General features: G+C 33.3%; 2 long non-coding RNA genes across 2 annotated transcripts; both read right to left on the bottom strand.

Moving 5' to 3' along the window:
• Positions 1-258: 258 nt before the first annotated feature.
• On the bottom strand, positions 259-4,237 carry LOC114577662 (uncharacterized). Its single transcript, XR_009832593.1, has 3 exons — positions 3,484-4,237; positions 1,942-2,149; positions 259-445 (listed from the first exon to the last, which is right to left on the bottom strand). It is a non-coding gene; the product is annotated as an uncharacterized LOC114577662 (long non-coding RNA).
• A 3,258-nt stretch (positions 4,238-7,495) lies between these two features.
• LOC133667301 (uncharacterized) lies at positions 7,496-9,782 on the bottom strand. Its single transcript, XR_009832670.1, has 3 exons — positions 8,805-9,782; positions 8,304-8,702; positions 7,496-8,220 (listed from the first exon to the last, which is right to left on the bottom strand). It is a non-coding gene; the product is annotated as an uncharacterized LOC133667301 (long non-coding RNA).
• Positions 9,783-10,902: the final 1,120 nt, after the last annotated feature.

Raw genomic sequence — 10,902 nt, 5'->3', positions numbered from 1 at the left:
ACCACCGATGGGGGTTGCAATGGATCTGCTTAGGAACGATCCACGCTATTCTTTCTCGGAATTTCTATCCTACTCGTCTCCCGAGTCGTTGATTCTTTTTCCTCGACTCTATCATCGTATAAGTCGAACAAAAATTCCATTTCATTTTCTTTATCTATTTTTCTTGAATTCCTGTAAACAGTAAATAAAGGGAAGAAGATCGCGCGATACGAAACACGGGGGGAAAGAAGAGAGGCGCCAGGCGAGAAAGTGAACAAAGTGTGCACCTGTTACCACCTCGACATAGTGGAGCGTCGAACGAATAATGACGAGGAATAATAAAGATCCTCCATAAATCCTCCTTACCGTCCTTTTTTTTCTTCTTCTTTTTTATCTTTCCTCGAGCCAAACGGTCGTACAAACGAGAGGGAACCCTTGCTTGGAAGGCTTCGAAACCGGGCGCAACCTATAAATAACCACCGCCTCTTTGCATCTCTTTGCATCTCTTCTTTTCTTTCTCTTCTGTTCTCGTACCTCCGCGCACCTCCGACGCACACGTTTTCGCGTTCAGAGACCCCGTAATTCAGGTTCCTTCGCACGTACGCGCGTACAATCAGCGCAATTAATGTCTGTACCGTGAAACGTACTCGGCCCCTTGTCTTTGTAGTTAGTTATAAAAATATGTACGTTTCAAACGCGAAGAATAAACATGCCACGGATAGTATCTCTTCCTTCGATTTAATTCGGCACGGTTGAGTACGTTCGCATCGGTCTACTGCGCGCGAAAGAAGATGCACTCGCGAAGAATAAACGATCGCAGTTAGAAGATAATTATATATCGAAAAACGGTATTTTTCAGCGGAATTTTCACTTTTTACGACGAATGTAATCGTGGAACCTCGTTGCGATGTTGATTCGTCGCATCAATCTGATTGGAAATCATAATACAACGTTCGATCACAACGTAGTCGGATGAGGTCTGCATCAGAAAGCCTTTCCGAGTAAAGCGAGAAACCGCAGGGGCGTCGAAGATATGTTTAAGTGGTGGTTGCCCGTTTCGAATTCATTAGAGGAGCCGATTATTTATTAGCCCGGGTCGCAGAATGAAAATGTAGCGATTCAACGAGAAAGAAGGAGAAAGAGAAAAAGTTTTTATCAACTCCTTCGAATTAGGAAGGACTATGGAGCGTATTCTTTTAAGGGAGATAATAACCGTATGGGAGAAGCAGCTGTAAACGGATAATGACTTGCACAAGTTTTATAACGATCCTCAGTGGAGGATCATACGACAGGTAATAACCATCGATGATACCTTAAAATAATTCAATTTCGCTTCCTTTTACGAGGAAAAAATTAACCATGATTTACAACCCAGATAAAATTGAAAGTAAAATTGGATAGAATATAAAGATTAAAAATAATGTTACGAATTTTTAAACACGAATTTTAAGGAATACTATTAATTAGATATAATCTGAAGATTATAATATACATTGTCAATAAAATATTTGATAATTTTTTTAATATTTTTTTTATTTATATTAATTTTATTTATTTTATTTTATTTTATTTATTTATATTATTTATATTATTGTGTTCTTATAACACAACATTAATTCAATTTTTAATTCTATATTTTTAATAAAAATATAGAAATACATTTTTTAAATGTAAATTATTTATCAGCATATAATAAATAAGAATTAAATCAATATCTTCGCTCCATTTTTTGGATATTTTTGGAAATTTTTGTTTTGCTGAATAAAACGTCTCAAGAAATCACTTTACTTCAATTTCATAAAATAACGCGAAATTTTATCATCTTATCTCGCACCTAAACGTGAAAACGAAATTTACTCGTACTTAAGGTATCACGATAAAAGTTTAAAGGCTGGAGAACGGAGCGGCGCGCAAAGAAGATGCCCTCATGAATCAGCCAGAAATCACTAATAATTTTCTTACCTCCCTAATTTGCTACCTTAATGACTGGACATGATATGCAAATGGATGAGCAACCATTCGGCCGTTATAATGTCCGGGCGACACGACCAGTCGGTCAAGTGTACATTTTTGGCCTGGTCCATTGGGTTCATCTACACGGTGGCGAAAACGAAAACGTCGATGCCATATTTAAAGGGACGAGAACCGGCAAAAGAAGCAAAAGTTGGATCTGAAAAAAGAAAAGAAAGATCGGTGACGGGATTTTGATCGGACGTCGAAAAGGTAAGCGTTCGAGAACAAAAACTTTATACTCGACCACGAAACTGCTCTGCGAGTTAGAAACGCGAGTAATTACCAGGTTGAGGAAAGAGGAAACGGGCACTCAGCCAGCCATTCAAATCGAGGTCGTCGTCGATTTTTGGCTAACGTACACGAAACAGGAATTATTAATGTAATAGGTCATTGGCGCATAATCTAACACGAGTTTTATTATTTTATTAGCGAAAACGTGCTATAAGTCAGTAGTATTAATATTTATATAGAAACATGAGATAACGAATTTAGATTTTAGATTCTTTGGAAGAGACACGTATAGGCACTTTGTACGTAAATGCTGTGAGTTTTAACGAACTGATAATAAGTCTTTTAATACAATTACCACGTGAAATTATACGGAAAGAACAAAGATAAACAACTAACGAGCGTTATAAATGATCAAGGAAGACCGCATGTTTGAAAATGAAATCTGATTGAAAAAACCAAGCATTATAATCATTATAATCGTTCAAGGATATTGTAAGAAAAATAAATTATTTTTCCCAAGCAATATAAGATTATTATAATTTTTAATTAAACGAGAGATCCTCGAAGCTCGATAAAGGATCTTCCAACTATATCTAGCGATTGCACGACTCGAAATATAACAAAAAATTCGTTGTTAATTTCGAGAAATAACAATCGTGACGTGTCACAATGATGCATCGCGCGAAAAAGAATTTGGGTCGAGGAACGTTTAAGAGGAATTTGAACCTGGAGTGACCGCCTCGCATGAATGCAATCATTCGCATTTCACGCGCCGAAGAAGGCAAGGGTTTATGTAAATTGTTTTCCCAACTTTCTGCTTCATTGTCCATCGGACGGATGTCCATCCGAGAAAGAATCTACGTTTAGGAAATAACGGTTCATCCGAAAACGTTTTCAACACCGATCAAACGATGGAGAAAACGAAATTTCATATCAAAACATTGTTTCGAACTCGACTTTTATTTTATAACTTGAGCATATAACACCAACTATTAAAAAAACGTTTCGTTGATTTTTAATTGTGATTAGAATTACGTGATCGATCGTAATTCGTAATCTAAATAAACCGCTTCGAGATTCCTCGTATTCGTTCTGTTACGGCCGTGGCACGTGTGATCGCTCTATGCCTTACAATAACGCAAGTCCATCTTCTCTGAAACACGTTCGTATGACCGTGGCCTAAACGGTTCACGTACAATCGCATAAATCATGAAGTTGGCTATTAATTATCGGTAATTACATCTTTACGAGTAAACGCACCTCGTTCATTGCCAACGATCCATCGATTATTCTATTAATTACACGAAATTATGATGCTACTAATAATTCGTATCCTCGTGCGGTTGAGCGTCGAGCGGTATCTGGGAGGGGGAAATCCAAACGAAGATTGGTTTGCGTCTGGTAACGGGCCCTGAAAGAAACGTGCGGAAAAATAAACGCTACACAAGGACACGCGTCCGTTCGAGTACTATAGGTAAAAGTGTCACCAGTCCTCAGATTGTGGAGTTCTTTTATTCATTTATTCCGCGTACACCGACCCATCCTTCTTGAAACATTCATTCAACATTCCCGGCATTTTTACCCGGCGGAATAGAAGGCGCGATCGCGATTCCTCCCTCATCAACTTGACACGCGATCGTCGTCCTCCTTTTCGCGTATGATGTTTCATTCCGGTTTCATCACGCCTTCGCATTCTATTCGAATCTCGATCCGCCAGAAGACCAATGAATTTTTCTGCAAACAGAAAAAGAAATCAAATCAGAATCGTCGGTACACTGATAAAGATGAAAAATTAACAGCGACAGCGGATACGACAGTTTTATCGAATCCGAAACGAAATATTTTGTAAAGATAAATCGTGAAAGGTAAAATCGGTGAATTTCCATATGATGACGGATACGAAACGTTATCAACGACCACGTTACGTATTCTTTTTATCCTCGTCTTTCTATTTTTTTTCTCCCTATTTCCTCTTTGTCGTTGCGCGCATTATTCGAATATTTTTAATATTCGAGATTTTTTTTAAATAACGCTGCAGGTAAGTAAAAGAATCTTGGCGATTCGAGAAATCCTTGAATTCCTTCGACTCCCCTCCTTCATAACTAGCCCCTCATTCGTAGAGATCGAACTTGAAAAAAAGCTTGGTCGAATAGCTGTAGCCGTCTCTGATGCAGCACCGTTAGATATGCTTAATAAATTTTCTATTTTTTAAAATCACTTCTATCTTGTATTTTTTCTCTATATTCTTTATCTTAAGTTGAGACGTCTGTTTCATAGGGAACGGAGGTCGATCGAATCACTGACTGACGCGAGTATCATTAACGATTTATAAAATTCCAACGGACGTATTTGCATCTCGCCAACGTAATCTTCCGTTGTATCCGATTGGAGATCGATGACGCGCATCCTTGATTGTTTATCGCGAATAATATCGTGTAAAGGATTAACGAGTTATTATATCAAAGATATTAGAAGAGGAATTGCCATCTACTTGAAAAATTGTGTATCGCGGAAAGAGATGTTATTCTCATGAAACGGGTCAGTGTCTCGAGCGTAGGTGTAAAGTGTACGTATATTGTATCGCACGGAAGGTTATCCTTGACCCAGAAGAAAACTGGATTCCGTGGCCGAAATTATCGAACAGCGACAAGGTTCGTTGGTATTTCACGGATGAGATTCGGATTAATCGTGATACGAGGTATTCACAACTGGTGGTTTGCATACGTATCGCCTGAATTCCACGAGAAACACCCTGTATCCTTGATATATCATGCTTCCGTGTGTCAAGAAAATATGCGTATAATGTCGGAAGCCACTCTGCCAAAAAATATCAACAACGTAAACATCGGTCATTACCGATACATCTGATTAATATAACGGTCACGAGATCACGTTTTGAATCGTGTCGAGTCATCGTCCAAAAAAATCGATCGATTCTCTACGAATGGCGAATGCATTCTTTATAGACTCCTTATTCCATATATATTCTACGTAATCTTAGTTTCACTTCCTCCATTTTTTTATAAATTTTCTAAATTTCTCCTTAATATTCCTTTTTATCAATATTTCTGGTTCGTTCGAATGATCTTGTACAATTTTGCAACATTTATGACAAAAAAAAAAATAAGAGATAAAAAGCATATGGCATAGCTTTTTACCATAAATTTGTATTTCGATCTCTTGAATAAGATGTAACGGTGTTTTCTCAAACTTGTAGCCTTTGATTAAGAATATTTGCCACATCGAACATGAAGATGTATCCGAAAATTATTGTTGAAGGCATTTGGTTAGATCAAATACGTTCGACTTTAATTTTATATGAATAGTTACATATTTATATCTTGAAAATTCCTATAATAAAAAATAGAAAATGTAATGACAGAACCGAAAAAGTTAGTTTACGATAAATTTTTAACTTATAAAAATGTAATAAAAAAAACTAATGGATAGTATCATATGTATCGGTAACTGTGAATTAAAATCCCAATGTGTAATTTTATCCTCGAATAATTTATAGTTATGGAATTCGTTGACAAATAAAATGATTTAAGGAGATCGAGCACGATATCTGCATATTTAAACACCGAATCAGTGACGTCTGAGGTCTCTGAATTATTCCATTGAAATAAAAAAACTTTCATGACATAATAATTAATCTCCAATGCATAATTGGATATTATATAACATTGAATTCAGGAAGAATAAAATTAATTCCGATCAATAATTTTTTGTTTCCTTCCTCGCGTATAATTGATTCATCTTTGGTGATTGATATCTAAAATTCTCATTTTATCTCCATGAAATTTCTAATTCCTGTAATTCCTCATATATCACAAACTTTTATCTGCGAATATTCTTGATACATAAAATTGTACATAAAATTGATATCTTTTACATATGTAACACATATGTACATATTACATATTCATCTTCGTTTCATCATTCTTCTCGAGACGATTATTGAAAACTTGCTATCCTAATAATTGTTTCTTGTATACAAGTGTTTTTGTTGTATCGCTCGATAAATCTCGCTAAAGATTTGGCCCGCCGAAAAATACTAACGGTAAAGACTTGACGTACCCTGGCTGCTTCGAGCGGCAATAAAAAAGTACGAGTGTGTAAATTTGCCTGCGTCATGTAAGAACTGATACTGCTATCAACGATGTACAACGTTTCTGAGAATTCCAACGGACCTTTTCGGTCGCTCGATGCCTCGGGCGTTACACTTATTATGTTAATTACACGAAATTATGCTAATGCAGATTAATTTATGTTAATCGTCCAGTGAAAAATGCAAAACATTCAGGTACTATTTAACGTTACTATCGCGAATCTAGCTGGAATCTAGTAGACAGAATTACTATTTGAGTGTGGTCGTTACTCACGAAACGCGTTGTATAATAGTTGTTAGATTTGTCTTGAAAAAACATGGCATTAACGGTATAAAGGGGTAGTACTGCAAGGCAATAAAGAAATGCACAGAGGTGTGCAAATTAACAGACGACGCGTTCCCTCATGCTGATTTCCTCGCTCGCATAACGTTACGGGATTTTTGTTTTAGAGAGATAGATTTCTCTAACGCTGCAACGATCAATGAAATTTTTTCGATTAAACAAAAAGACATTTTATACTTTAACAAGACTATCTAATCGAATCGGCGACCAATTGTTTGTAATGGAATTTAATCTACAAACATGTTGCAATACAATTATCATATGTAATATAATTATAAAAATGTTTCCACATGGAAGAAAAATCAAATATATTAATGCACATATCTGCATTATTTGTAATACATTGATATTTTTTTAAGAAGATATAATTGATAATGTGCGATATGGTGAAAGTTTCACATTTTTCATTTTAATCTTAATCTTTTGTTAAATACCGTCTAGTCAGAGCTAATTAATTTTATGACATAGTAGAGCCCAAGTAAAGTCAAAATAAATAATTCTTACCTAATTAATCTCTTAAAAATTATGAAATATTTATTTTTACTTTAAAAAATTAATATAAAATCTAATTAATCTGAAAAAAATTTCATTAAAAACAACATGTTTCAATTATCTTTCGTCAATTTTAAAAATCTTTGAATAAGGCCAAATAAGGAAATTCTTCAGACTTTCATTCGATTCTCGTAGCCGATTTTATGATTCAAATACAGTTAACCGGTAAATTCAGCCTCCTCTGTGTTGCCAGTTATTTTTTCATTGAATTTTACTTTCGAATCTTTTGATATTTGATATCTTTCATAAATTCAAGGATAATTTTTAACGCTGACAAATTTGACTTTTCAAGTCTATAAATATAAAAATTTGTCTATCTTCCTCTAGAATTTTTCAATTCAATTCATGGTAGCATACTCGACGTTGTTTATGTCATCTTGATCTCATCAGAACAATCAACGACTAATTATATGCCTGGGGAAAAAGAAATTATGTGGTAAAGAGTTGTTAAATTGTTTACGATCTATAAAAACCGATTTCATAGCATTTAGATCAAAGATAAAGAAACATAAATTAGGCGAATGCAAATTTTTGAAAAAGTCCTTGGCCCAGAGAAGAGTTATCTTCGAGAATTTCTTCTTTTTCGTAATCCGATCGCCGATCTGTCGCTCTTGAACTTGATCTTCGACTACTTTATGCCCCTCTTTAACATCGATCCCAGAGACTCAATAAATATAGTAGTCTACGTGGGCAGTTGGAATTTATTCGCTGGCACGAAAGGGTCGTTAACCAAGTAAAACGTGCTTCGGGCATCGTTTCCATAGAGAAACATGAACAGCTAAAGAGCGAAAGAGATACAGAGAGAGGACGGAGAATCGACGACTTTGGCTCCTTAAAAAATAATGAAACACGTTGTAATGTCTCTGCTAAATGTTGTTCCGCTGGCTCTCCATGATGTCCTCAACTTCCTAGGTACGATTTCTTCGCTTGATGGTCTTCGTTTTAGGGTTGCACAAGTTTGTTGCTTTTACCTCAAGGAAAATTACAATATCTAAAGTAAATATCTTGTGTAAATTTTATCGTTGATAATTTCTTATAAGATCTTTGAGTATAATACAATCTTTCTTTTCTTACCCTTTTTTAACGTAAAAATAATCTTTTTCATCAATTTATACCCTATATAAATTTTTTGCAAAGAATATTTGCATTTTTCGTAAATGGACAATCTCTCTAAAAAAAAAAAAATTAATTAGTATTAACTCAGAATGCATTGAATAACTCTAACAATTAATTACTTCCTCTTTTTAAGATTCTTTTTGCAACGCGAGACGATATAATAGCATCGTTGCGAAATTTACGCAAATGATACACGCAATCCTCGTTGGTCTTTTTTCTTCTTAATTTTCATCACGTCTCGTGGATGCATGCTGCATCACAAGAATTACTCGGACTTAGAAGTTTCTCTGATTTGACGATATTTTCCAATTATAGAGCTCGAATTAAAGAGAAGGAAGTTTCAGAAGTAAATAGATTCTGTAAAAGGAAACAGTGAACGTGAGACATGTGAGCACTTGTAAAAAAAATAAAAGAATGTATAAGGAAGAGGAATAAAGAATTAAAAATCCAGGTACGAACAACAGGTTTCTTTTTCACAAAAAACAGCATTCTGGGGTTCATGGACAACGATCTGAAGTTGATAAAAGATTCAACCGCTTCTTTCCTCATCCTTTGTACGCCGCTTTTGGTTGTTCCTGACTCCGCTTCATGAGACGCTTTTTAACAATCATGTGTTCCGTTACGAATATTATCACGTAAAGATTCCAAGATGCGAAAAGAAGATTCTCTGAATTCCATTGGTCCTGTACTTGGGGAATAGAATGCATCGAGTCATTGAATTAGTTACTATCACATTAATTTCAATATAGAAATTGAAATGATATCTATTTGATCGAAATCAATGACAATATAACATGAATATTAATCGTACATCGAATAATATGTATGAATTCGCAATCCGTAAGTTCGAATCATGATCGATTTGCAAACCATTATATTTCAATCGTATTCGTGTAGAAATCTCATTCGAGATATGATCAACTGCTTCCCAAGGAAATAGCCTTTCTTTTTTGACCTTCCTTGATTGTTCCTATGTGAGATCTCTGGCTCGGAGATCGAAATCAAAAGGATTCTATTTGTCAACACGAAGTGGAAATTTAAGAATGTTTGATACTCACCGGAAGTATTGTGGTCTGACGAGTGAAAGAAAGAAAAAAAATATAAAAGATGATTCATTGTTAAAGGATAAACTTCGTGATATTCGTTTTGTTCTGTGTTTCTTCATTACGTCACACAATCCGCCGATTTTACGTAATTTTTCAGACTCGAGCATTCGGACACAATAAAAGGTTACTTCCGTTACCATCGCATTAGAGACAGACAGCAAAACTATTTTCATTGTCAGATTGTCTATTAGAATAAAAGAAATATAAATAATTGTCTAAAAAAAAAGAATAAATTGTATAATACTTGCATGATAATTTGTCTAGAAATACGATTCATTGTATGAAAAATGTTATTTGTTCCTTTTTCATTTTAGTTGAAATTTAAAGACGAAAAAAGTTAATTCATCATTCCTATATAATTAATAATTATGTTACATTTGTATAATTAATAATTAAATCACATTTGAAATAGAACTGATCAAAATTTGCTTTTTGAAAAGTGAAATGTTGCTTTGATATTAAAGTTAAACAATTTTTAATAAATTTTTAAATTCAAAGAATTCACCAGAATTTTATGAATATATATTTTAATATTTTCGCTAATTACGTTGAAATGGAATTTCCTGAATATCGTTGGAAGATTTTAGATTGAAATTAAGTCTAGAAGAGTATTAAGTATAAATATTCTCTTATATTTGGTACACTATAACCATCTAGTGGTGAATTACTAGAACTAATTATCTGAAAATTACGACTAAAGGACATTGTGGTGCCATCTAACGATAAAAAGTGGAACTAAAATTAAAATATACTTTTTTCAATTTTTATTTTATTTTTTTTTAAATTCAAATTGAAGTTTAAATTAAAAATAATAATTTATTAGATATTTATCTATAAGATAATTTATAAGATTGATTTCATTGGAATATTTTTTTATTTATTTATTAGATAGAAAATAAAAGCTCAAAATTACGAAAGAACATTGTGGCGCCATCTATTGATAAATAAGTGGAACTAAAATTAAAAATACTTTTTTCAATTTTTATTTTATTTTTTTAAAATACAAATTAAAGCTCAAATTAAAAAATAATTTATTAGACATTTATATATAAAATAATTTATAAGATTGATTTCATTGGAATATTTTTTTATTTATTTATTAGGTAGATAGAAAATAAAAATTAAAAATTATTTATTAATTAACTTATATATATATTTATTAAACAATCTATAATTAAATAAAAATAAATATTTAAATAAAATCATTTTCAAATTATTTTTTAGAGATTAATTTGAATTTTCAGAAATTAAAAAATTTATCTTTAAAGTCAAGAAATTTTTTAATTTTAGTTCCACTTGCTTCCGTTTAGATGGCGCCACAATGTCCTTTTCTTTCTAATTTTAATTCCATCTTTTCACCGCTAGATGGTTATAGTGTCGCATGTCACTAAACGTGGAAGAGATATTTTCATACTTCAATCTAATTTTAAATATTTTAAAATCTAATTTAT

This window comes from Apis cerana, linkage group LG14 (genome assembly GCF_029169275.1).
Source record: "Apis cerana isolate GH-2021 linkage group LG14, AcerK_1.0, whole genome shotgun sequence".
NCBI classification, from domain to species: Eukaryota; Metazoa; Arthropoda; class Insecta; order Hymenoptera; family Apidae; genus Apis; species Apis cerana.
Note: the sequence above shows the minus strand (reverse complement) of the source record. Positions and strands in the feature narration are given on the sequence as shown.